Source organism: Grammomys surdaster, unplaced genomic scaffold (assembly GCF_004785775.1).
Source record: "Grammomys surdaster isolate TR1022 unplaced genomic scaffold, NIH_TR_1.0 126124, whole genome shotgun sequence".
Lineage (NCBI taxonomy): Eukaryota > Metazoa > Chordata > Mammalia > Rodentia > Muridae > Grammomys > Grammomys surdaster.
In genome coordinates, this window is record NW_021620932.1 from 2094177 (window position 1) to 2106460 (window position 12284).

Sequence of the window (12284 nt, forward strand, 5' to 3'; positions counted from 1 at the left end):
CTCCTCCATCAAGGACATAGCTTCTAATCCTTCCCAAGCAGTTCCACCAAATGAGGACCTACTATTCAAATATATGAGCCTATGGGGTGGGGAGCCTGTGGGGTGGGGGGACACTATTTAAACCATTACATTACATCTATGGGAGAGATTTTTCTTGATTAAGTTAATTAACATGGAAATCTTAAGTAGACATCACTGTTGCATAGGCTGTGATCTTTGACAAATTGAAAGGAAGAACCGAAGCTGAGCAGATACATCCACCACTCTCTGATTCCTGATTGTGGCTACAATATTATCATCTGCTCCTTGCTCCTTCTGTCATGTCTTTACTGTCATGATGAACTGTCTGCTTGGAACTGTAAGCCACAATAGTGTCTTCCTTACACTGATGCTTTTGTCATACATTATTGTTGCAGCAATGACACATAGGCAATACAAGTGGCGAGGCCATGCTTCAGTCTTCGTTGCTGAATACTAGGTGCCTAAGACACTGTCATCACGTAGGAAGTCTCAGCTATGACTACGCCTTTTTGCAACTTGTTCTCAGCCTAACATCTGTACTAGGAAACTCTGGTTTTCAAACCCAGGTAACTAGGCTCGATAGCAGGATTGGAAAAAAATACAGTGAAAATGGAGGTTGTCAATCAATAAGACTCACATAGACACAATATCTGAACAGTGAGTGGCTTTATATTCTAGACAATCAGAATACAAGCAGAAAAAGTGTGACTGATATGGCTTCTGAGATAAGACACCTTGTGGTTTTCTAAACATCAAATTGATCCTTAGTGCTCTGTAAAGTCTCTTCTGTTAGCATTTCATGGCATTTTCATGGAGTACTCTGTCATATTTTTATCACATTTGGAGTGCTAGAAATTAAACCACGACCTCATTCACACTGAGAAAACTTTATTTTATCAAGTGATGTAGCTCCAATCTTTTACCTATTTTTTTTAATCCTTACCTATGTCTTTGAGTGAAGTATTTTTGTTTTGTTTTGTTTTTAAAACATTTGTGGCTAATAATCCTTTTTGACTCTAAAATCGACTTCCACTATCTAATTATTTCCTTGTCATTTGTTTAAACGTAAAAGTCATTCTTTTAGTACCATAATTCACACAAGCATAATTAATTTACATTAGTACTCAAAGGTATAATGAAGTATTTTTACTAGTATATTTCTGCTCAATATAATGATTTTGACACCCATATCTGCAGATGCTGAAGATCTTTCTCATAATTATGAACTTAAGGAGGCAAATAGAAAACACTTAGTTATGATATTGCTCCAGGATCTTTGTTCAGGAAAAATATACTTGTCAGAATGGTCTCACTTAATACTTCCATTGTGTAGAAGTTTTTCTATATGCGTACCGTAGGATAATTGTATTATGGAATTTTTTTTTAGCTTTACTTCATACTGACTTCAAACTTATCGAGTCTTTGATAAAGTCCATTTAACTTGCACATTATTAAGAAATCCACACACTACTAGGGTCACAGAAGAGCAGGGCAGGTTGAATAAACTTTACATAAGTCAAGGAGTGAGGCCATCCTGCTTTAATTGCGCCACATTTCAGGATCATATTAATTTTACTGGGGCCCTGCCTTAAGACTCTATCTTGTCATTTTTCTGAAACGTACACGAAGAGAGAAGACAGATGAAGGTGGAAGCAGAGGACATTAAAGAAGGATGAAGCGTACGGAATCTGAGACTCTGCCCCAGTTTCCTTCTCACTTTCTCTCACCTTGTCTTTCGTAGATCTTAAAACGTGAGATGTGAGAGGAAAGAAAAGGTGCCGAGGTCTTAGTTCATCACACTCTAACAAATGTTCCTCCAGGTTTTTTTTAAAACCATATTTTTATTAAAGTCAATTTACCCTGTAGAATATTCTTCTCAAATTGTTCAGTGAGTTTAAAGTGCAACCTTGCTATTATTTCCAAAATTAAATATTCTAAGATGCAGTTTTTAGTAATGATCACATCCAACTTCAGTACTTCAGATGTGGAGAGGTTTTGCTTTCACAGTAGATATTTTAATCTATTCACAGATGTTCATTTAAAAACGTCACCAATGAATACTTCAGACTTAATGTACCATTTTGAAAATTAAATCATTTCATGTCTTAAACAGGAAGTTGATTAATATACAAAGTACTGAACAGAATAGAAAACAGAAAGGCAAGCTTCCTGTTGTAGTGGAAACTAACGAGAAGAACATTCAAAACAAACAAATAACCCCCTTAATCCCATAAGTATATATAAAATAAAGGTTTAAAATTTCTAACAAAGCATTGCAATGAGAAGGAATGAGAGACAGAAGATATACAATTACATTGCTCAGATTTAGTAGTACACATATCTTAGAAATACGTTTTAGAAAAAATTTATTTAAACTTAAAAAGTGATTTTTGAAAAAGAATAAATATTACACAAAATTCCTTGAGACATCTTACCTATATGGTTAAGTTCTTCAAATCACATTTCTTTGCCTGAGTTCAATATACAGATGCCCTTCCTGGGCCTGATGACACAAGAGTTTAATCCCATCACTCAGGAGGCAGAGAGGCTGGCCTTAGCTTCATCTTCAAAGTTTTACAAAATGTTCTCAACTCTGAGTTTGAGACTATCCTGGTCTACAGAGTGAGTTCCATGACAGCCAGAACTACACAAAGAAACTCATTCTTAATAAAACCAATATCTACCAATCTACCTACATATGTACATAGGGTCACTGAGCGCCAATGTTTCTGGTATTATGTACTTATTTTCATTTTAGTTTTGAAATTTCTAGATATTGATATCATACAGTGTATTATTTACTTTTCTTTCTGTTGTACCTGAGCAAAGGAATTTAAAGAATGAGGGAAGGAAGAATTGATTTTAGCTTAGAGTTTAAGATTTCACTATGGCAGGAAAACATGGAGAGGGGAAGCTGAGGCAACAGATGAACTTCATCTATTGGCAAAAATCAGAGACAATAGATGCCAGTGCTTAGCTCCCCTTTTCATTTTGAATTCATTCTGCCATGCGATGGCGCCACCCATATCCAGGTAGGTAGGCCTTCCTACCTCAGTTAAACGTCTGGAAACAGCTTTCACAGACAGATCTAGAGATGCGTTTCCATGGTGATTCTAAATCCTGTTGAGTTGATAATAGTGATTAACCATTACATGCAAATGCCTCTAAAATTACTGACTCAAGTGAGATTCACTCTGAAATGTTACTATATTGGTTATTATTCTGTAGTGGTAAAATGCCATGACCAAAGCAAGTTACAAAAGTAAGTTTACTTACAAATCTCTGGGAAATTAATTATTGAAGACTTGTTAAAACTCAACATATCAACTACAAGGTTACTCCTCCTGAGGAACTATTGTAGTAATTACTATCTTATCAGTCTTTTCCTCACAACTGAACTAGCTGAGACCATTTTGTAAAACTTTGAAGATGAGGCTTAAGTTGCAGTTGAGACCTCAGGATGTTGAAGGTACCAGAACTATGGGACACTGTCAAGGAAAGGTCAAGGTATGGTGTGGAATTAGCATAAGAGAGAGAGAGGCTGCATGTGCTATAGGGTGAAGAGCTGGGGCCTGGGGGAGGCTAGCCTTTGGTAATTGAGATGATTCTATTATGAGTCCCAGAAGCTGGACATGTGTAGGGTTAGATTTTTTAAAGCCTACTTTATTTCGGGTTTTTGAATGCTTCAACTTCCCTTCTAGCCTCTCTACCAGAGGAAGGAGGAAAAGAAGGTTGTGGACCTGTTTAGAAGTAATTCTTTGGGGACAATTCTACTCTTCATTGTTAGGATAGCAGTAATCCAGTTCAATAGCTAACACCAATCAGTAGTGATTGCACTATCCAGGAGAAACCACTAAGCTCAGCTAAATTGATACAAATCAGCAGAAGTGGCCAGAATCAGCTGGAATACCATCAGAAGTTTGTTGACCCATGTCTCTCTATGAAGTGAAGAGCAACAAAGACCAGCAAAGACCAACAAGACTAGCAAAGAATTGCATGGCCAGTGAGGACCAGTGAAGACCATCAAAGACTAGTGAAACATTGCCCAGTGTTGCAATGCAAGAACCTCTTTTACTGTTTATGGGGTTACATTTATATTCTTTCCAAACATCATGTCCGCTCTTAAGCATCTGCTCCAGCAAGATATCACATGCCCTCTCACATGTCTGCTTTAGCAAAAACCCTCAGCTTCCAGAGAAACGTCACATGACACAACTGAGTTTCCAAAGAAACCAGAAATTTCCACTTCAGACATGGATCTGGAAGATATGACATATTCTCTGCTAGGTTTTTTTTTTCTTGGTTTGCTATGATCTTTCCTGGATACTTATCCATACCTCCTTGTTGGAATGGGAATATGTACTCTTTGCATTGTATGTTAGATGTATTTCGTTTTTTCACCCTGTTCACAATTAAGAGATTACCTTGACTCGCAGAGAGACTTTGGACTTGTGGACAGAGTTAGTGTTAAAGACTGTAGGAACCTTTGAAGTCATATGCATCAAGAGATGGGCGTGAGGGACTGTGGGTCCCAGGGGTGAAGTGTGATTGGAATGTAAAATGTCCTCCATAGGCTCATGTCTGAAATGTGCTCTCCAAATGTGGCACTGTGTGAGAGGCTGTGAAAACCTTAGGAGGTAGAGCCCTGCTGGAGAAGGTGGGTTCACTGGGAGCTGGACCTGATGCCTTATAGCTACACTCAATGCTCATTCTCTGCTTTCTGAGTTCTGATGCAATGTGACCAGACATCTTTCTCTGTTCCTCTGCCATGCCTTCCCTTTCATGATGGTCTATATTCTTCTGGAACTGTAAAGTAAAATAAATTCTATCTCTCTTAAGTTGCTTTTGTAAGGGTATTTTATTAGAAAAAATAGACTAATACAGAAAATGTTTATTTCCTTTGATGTCAGCAATTTATCTTGTGTACAGTAACATAATGAGAAAACAGAATAATGAAAAAGAATAATATGAGCACACAGTGGTATATTATAAAAGTAATCATTAAAATAAGGACAAGTGAGTCATAGGCAGAGTCACAGTGACCTGTCCCCTGAACCTTCACCCAGCCGATACCCGGTTCTGAAAGATATCTGTATTCCCCCCTAACACCCACACTCCAGTGTCATCCCCTTCCCCACATCCTGCCTTTCTGTGTTTATAACCCCTGTGTGAATGAATTATGATTTGAGAAAAAATAAATAAATTATAAAAAATATGTGGTTTAAAAGCTAGACCAGTAGAGGCAAGCAGATTTCTGAGTTCGAGGCCAGCCTAGTCTACAGAGTGAGTTCCAAGACAGCCAGGGCAATACAGAAGAAACCCTGACTCAAAAAACCAAGAACCAAAACAAAACAAAAAATAAAGATTTAGAGATGTGGCCTTTTAAGCTCTTAGCGACAGGGAAATCTCTAAGGTCTGCCCTACAGAGAACAGCAGACAATGTGGACTTCAACCTTTCCCCAAGCTTCTGAATAAAGTGTTTCAACAACAACAACAACAACAACAACAACAACAAAAAAGCTAGACCAGTGGTACAAGTCTGCAATTCTGGCTACTTGGGAGGCTGAGGTGAGAGAAGTACAGGTTCTAACTGGCCTGGTATATAGTAAGCTTTAAACCAGACTATACAACTTAGTATCAGAAAACACCTGTCTTAAATAAATGTGAAAAGAAGGCATGTGTTTTCATGGTAGAATGCTTGCCTAGCAATCATGGATCCCCATTTTATAGCCTCTGTTTACAAAACACTGAAAGTAACTGAATCTGCAATTAAAGATTAATTTTAAAATGCAGTTCAGATAGTCTCTACAGGCATTCATTCAACTTTACAGAGTGAAAGAGTATTTAAAGAAATAAAATAATATTTATGTCAACATTAATTGAACAAAAAGGAAGTTATAAAACTGTACACGTAACATGATGTTCTCATTATAGGGTAAGACTAGATGGTGAGTTGAGAAGAAAAATTGTGAAAACCAGTGGACATGTTTCCTGTTAGCTTTTTCTTTTCTAATTTTTTTGAAAGTGTATTTAGAAATTATCCAAATGGATGATATCTTCAAAGAGAGCAGCCAGTCTTTTCCTAAAGAAACCCACCAGGAGCATCATTTAGGAAGTATTGAGAATCAAAAGTAAAAAATATTACACTATAAAGATGACAAAAGGAGAGATTTTTTTTGTTTACTATTGAGATTCAGGAATGTGGTGCTAAAATATGACATCATGATACTTGAGGAAAGAGCAGAGGCATGAATATCAATCTTTCTTCACCTTAAAGCAGTTTATACATTGTGCGTGTGTGCGCTCACGTGCGCGCATGTGTGAGCGCGCAGTGCATGTTTGTGATATGTTTGTATGTTCGAGTGGGAACACACATGATGGTCAGAGAACAAAGCTGGATGTCATTCTTTGCCTTTCACCTTGTCTTAGGCAGGTTCCTTTTTTGTTCACAGCTGCATATGCCAGACTGGCTAGTGTATGACCTTGTTATAGTCAGTCTCCTGTCTTCACCTCCCGTCTCTTTGCAAGGGCACACAAGGATTATGGGTGCTTGATGCATTGTGTTTGGCATTTTTCAGTGAGTTCTGGGGGCTCAAACTCAGTTTGCCAGACTTGTTCTGCAAGCACTTCATCCACAGATCCGTGTCCTCAGCAGGATTTTCCTCAAGCAATTCATGAAGCTTTCACAGAAAAGATTCCTTAACTATATACCCAGAGGAAAGAGAGTGGTATGTCTGAAGACACAGGGACCCAAACAAGAATCTCAACAAACAGGCTTTGCTAAGCCCCACGGCCCACCCACTCTGGTTTATTTAGTTCTCATTCTCTTTGCCTGGCATCTCTGTGGTCTGTAGTGCCAGGCAAAGTAAAGTAAACTTCTGTGTCTTTTCTTTTATGGATTAAAATTAGCAAGAGGGAACCTGAATCTATGTTGTTTGGATTATGACTCTGGTTTAACCAAGTTATCTGGGAACTCTCTTGACAGATCCTTTCCCTCAAGGGAATTTGTATTGCTTCCTCCTTTGTGTCTTGTGATCTTGGCTTGGTTATCCTCTTGCAAGGGGAACACAGGGAGTAAGTTTTACATTTTGATGAATGACTTGGATACTGTTAATATGACCAGATAGGAGCATGGGTTACAACCACTTTGTGATTAAGGTGCTGATTCTTGCCAGCTTAAGGGTGTCATTTTTTGTCTTTCAGTTTCTGTGGGATTATGGAAGAGCTGAATATTTTTTTATATAGTCTTTGTAGGACATGGTTTGAATTTGTCGTTAAATATTAGATGGCTTGTTGGACTTAGTGTGAAGTGATTGGATAGATTTTGGTGTATTTGAAAGTATTCCTTTAAAAAGATCTCCATGAATGCTAAGAGTTCTGAGTTTGAGAACAGCTAGAGATACTTAGGGAAAACCTTCCTCAAAGCAATTGCTTCTATGCCTTTCTTTTCTTTTTATAGCGTCCTTAGTCATGGGAAAAAAGATTCTCAATAGTTCCTAAAAATATGCTTTTGGTGTTTTTTGATTTTTTTTTTGGTTGTTGTTTTTTTGGAAAAGATTTGCTGCTCTCTTTGAAGATATCATGTTTTTGGATAATTTATAAGTACCCTTTTCCAAAAAAATTAGGAAAAAAAACAACAGGAAACATTTCCACTAGTTTTTAAAGCTTCTCATCTACTTAAATAAGAGAATAAGATTATGTCCCAGATAGTGACAAAACTGTACTCCAAGATGTGTAGATTGCATATTAAAGGGTAAGCAATGTACTTAAAAGGAAATTTTTGGAGGTAGGAGGCAGTTTAGAAATCATTATATGAATTTGTCTTTAGGAGGTCAAACAACACATCTGGCTCCCAGAAAATTACTGAAATAAACAAGAACAAAAGCCTCTTCTCTTCCACCACTGCTTTCAACATGTAAAACACCATCCCTCTCAAATGAATTGAGCTGAGATACAAAGTTCTCAAAAATCCTCGTTTTATCTGCAAATTGTCTCCAAATAAAATCTAAAGTGTAAGTAAAACATTAAGTGACAAAGTAAATTGTAAAATTGTTTATTATTCTCCTAGTGACATCAGTTTTGATTTGACTTTTGTCTGGCCCTACAGTATGAATGACATGAAATCAAGAGATATTGGGGAAATTTTTAGCAAATCAAGAATATTAGGGGCTTGCTTACTCCCCATGTATTAAAACTGTGCCCTTGTGAGTTATCAGACCTCATCTTTAAAACCAAGCAGTTCAATGAGGTGCGTTTGAGTGAGAAGGTTAGAATGCATCTAAGAACTAACAAACAGTCTAGTGGATAGCAGAGCGCAGGCAATCTGCAAAAGGAGTTTGCAAAGAGGCTAGATGAAGGGCATTAGTCAGTTCAGATATTCCTTTGCACGTGAGGAACTAATCTCTTTTTTGTGAAAATAAGGAAAGGCTCTTTGGAGCTGAATTGATGTTTCCCATAGTATCCTCTGGAGTCCACGCCCCCTGTATCACTGTATATCAGTTTACAGAACTCGTAGGTGAAAACCAAGAGAAAGTTGTTTTCTTACATGCCATCAGAGGTATATTTGATTTTCATGATATTTATGAGGGAGTATTATTTCATTCTTTTCCTATTATGGGATCACAAGATGAGTTCATAGTTCTGTTTTAATTGAAGCTTTCAAGATACATGCATCTGGCCACAGATTATTGCTGTGTCCACCTGGGAATGTATTTATTTTATTGACGTGTGACATTCTTTTCATGTCTGATTTTAGAAAGTTCTTAGGGACTCTAAAGCAGCCCTACTTACCTTTAAAATGATCTATGTAAAAGTTCCCCAAGCCCTCTCTCTATGCTTTACTATTCTTGTGGTTTATATCAGGTTGAGTAGTCTCTGGAAATATACACCAGGATGAAAACCCATTGCAGTATGCCCCAAACCAATGAAAGTCAGAGGTATTTGGCACCTTACATTTCACACTATTAATTTTATGTCTTGCATTTAAGTTTTATTTTCTTGTTTTCTAAAATGACTGCATCATTTCAAACAATTCCCCCCACCCCCACTCTTTCTGGAAAAGGAAAAATTCCTCAATACATTAGGAAAAAAAAATAGATGAAAGAGACTTCTTTGCAAATTAGGCCATGGATGCTGGTGATTTAGCTGGGGTGGCATGTTCTGTGTTTCAGCAACAAGATAACAGCTCCCTGGGTTGCTACGCCTGGAGAGATTTGAACTATGGTGGTAGGCTGCTGGCATGATTTAAGGAGTCGGTTCTGGCAAGTTGCTGATGCTAACACAGAGACTAGAGCCGTACAGGAACCAGTAAAAAAGTTTGCTTGCCATGAATCCTGTATGGAACCAGTGTAGAAAGTTCAAAGAACAATTTAAATCTGTAGACTTTGCTTGAAACTTTGCTATTGTTGTTACTGCATGTGAGAGACACTTGTACCTGACCAAGGAAAACACTGGAGGCAGCAAATATATAAGGAACTGATTGCAGTGTTAACGAGTGACTATGGAAGACATTGTGCTGCTTTGTTTATAAGATGTAAAGAAAATGCCTCTAATGTAGGATGTCACTAGATGTCACTCTGCATTCCATTATTTGGCAGTCTAAAGACTGCAGCAGCTTTGCCATTTTGCTACCAATACTTCTTACAGAACCCAAATGACAATGCCACACGCGTGTGAGGAACAGGGAACTGCTGATGGAATGTCAATTTCTGAGTGTGTGACTTCTATTGATCACTCATTATTGACATAAATGTCCCTAGTGTTTTTGCTTTTCACTTTAAACTCTTTCCCAGCTATAATTTCCAGGCATCTGAACAGCAAAAGCCTTGAAGAAGGGGATGATTCAGGTCTCATAGGATGTTTTACAAACTACTTTGACCTCTGGAAGAAATCGCAGATATTTTTGATAAACACTCAACAACTGCTTTTAATAAAAATTCAAATATCCGTGCAGAAAAGCAAGTATATTCTTTTCATATTTAAAGGAGTTCATTCTCACCTATCTTAATTTATAAATAGGAAGATGGTAGACGAGAAAAAAAATCTTGCATTTTCTTTGTGATGTTTTATAAAATCCATACACTTTATTTGGTGTGCAGCTAAGTAAAATCATATTGTCTCCTCACCCAAGGGCAACAAATGACGTGCTATACAGTAGCCTGTGATTGTGGACACATGGCTTTATTTCTTTTAGCTTTGTATACATTAATTAGGGATACACAATCAGAGCCGAGTGCAGAGGCAGCTAAATAAACAAATGACACTGTGGAAAGGTCTTTCTGCATACTAATCATATCCCACATCTGCAAGCAACAGCTCTATAAATCGATTGCTCTTTCACATCAAAAGACAAACAGTGGTGCGAGTCAGCAATTCTTTTGTCAAAGTCACAGAGATGGCTGTTCTTCACAAACACATCTTTACAAAGCAGGACCCAACCATCTGATGATTAGCATTATTGGCGACTCTTCAAAGAAGACTCACCAAGTGATTTGCTATTGGACTGGTCACCAGTTTTATGAGGCTGCTCCATAAAATCTAAGTAAAATGACTGGCATTTGAATTCTTGCTTTGAGGATGATGAACCCAGGATACAGGAAGAACTCTTCAGATTCCATGCACTGTGGTGTGTGTGTGTGTGTGTGTGTGTGTGTGTGTGGTGTGGCATGTGCTGCCTCAAGGAACAGTTAACAAAATGAAACATAAAGTGAGTGAAGAATGATGGAAATATGTAAGCAAAGAGGATGAGTTTTGCTTGTCTCATTGGGGTTGAATGCACAAAGGCCAAGTTTCAGTGAGTTTTGATATCCTATTTTCTCCACTGCTTGGAAACAAGAGTTTACATTGAAGAAAAACAAGGTGGTCCCCTCAAGGTAGATGATGTTTTACATTAGTTGGGCTGAAACAGGATAAAAGAGAAAAATTAAAATGCTCACTATAAAGAAATAAATCTCAAGCTAGTGCTAGAGATGCCTACATAACCCATGGAGAAAGGCATAGCTAGGATGATAGCCATGGCGCCAGGTTAGTGTCATCCAGACACCATTAGTAGATCTTTGTCTTTATTATTTATTTTATTTAAATTAATGTATATGAATGTTTTGCCTGCATGGTTGTCTGTGCATCAGACATACCGAGGTCAGAATAGGATGCCAAATTTCCTGAAACTTGAGTTATAGATGATTGGGAGCTTCCAAGTGGGTGCTGGGAATTAAACTCAGGTCCCCTGAAAGAGGTTAACCACTAAGCCATCTCTTTAGCCCCGTCATTGGTGTTTCTAACAAAATAAACTGAAGATTTCAGTAACATTTTACACATATAATATTTTCTGTTTCACCTCGTTATCAAATATCATAACTTTTTAGTTAGCATTTCTTATAGATAAGACTTTACTGAGAGGTGACCTATTCCTAAAATTAAGGAAGACAATTCATAATTCCATATCAAACTTGATTCATTTCAGGCACGTAATTCAATGACATTCTTCTTTTCTCTTTATCCTCTATGAACCCATGTGTGTGTATTTTTGCATGTATGTGAGATGTGTATGTGTGTATGTGTGTGTGTCTGATGTTGTGTGCCTAGAAATATCTCAGATGTCAACATAAGGAACACTGTTTACCTTTTTTGAGAAAGTGTCTCTCACTAGCTTGGAACTCTCGAGCTAGACTAGAGTCTTCAGTGTTGGGATTATGGTCATGTGTCACCAGACCCAGATTTTTACGTGTGTGCTGAGAATCCAAATTCAGGTCTTCATGTGTAATACAAATGGACTTTACCAATGAGCAACCTCCTCAGTCCCCTTTACCATGATTGTCAAGAGTTTGGTATCAAATACAATATGTTAAGAAATCCTCATGACACAGATACGAGTTTAACTTATGCACTGTTTTTTGCTTTGGAGAAGTCTTCAGATAGTGTCACAGAACATCAGGCGAGCTTGCTTCGGAATTCAAGGCTTTACTTGAAGAAACAGCTGCTGAGCATTACTGAGCCAAAGAGAGGCTGGACTCAAAGGGTGGTCCTTTAAGTAATGAGTACTCAACATGGGCCAGGAACTCAAGCAAATAGTGCCTCAATTTCCTACCTGTTAAATGGAGGCCGAAATATTGACTTATGACCGAAGAGTATTCTGAAGATTAGCTACTAAAGGACAGTGGGAAAGCACTGTGCGATGCTAAAGTGCTATATAAATGATAGATTGTTATCACCATCACTACTAATAATTATAACCATCATAAAAAGTGAATGATTCTGCTGTGGAG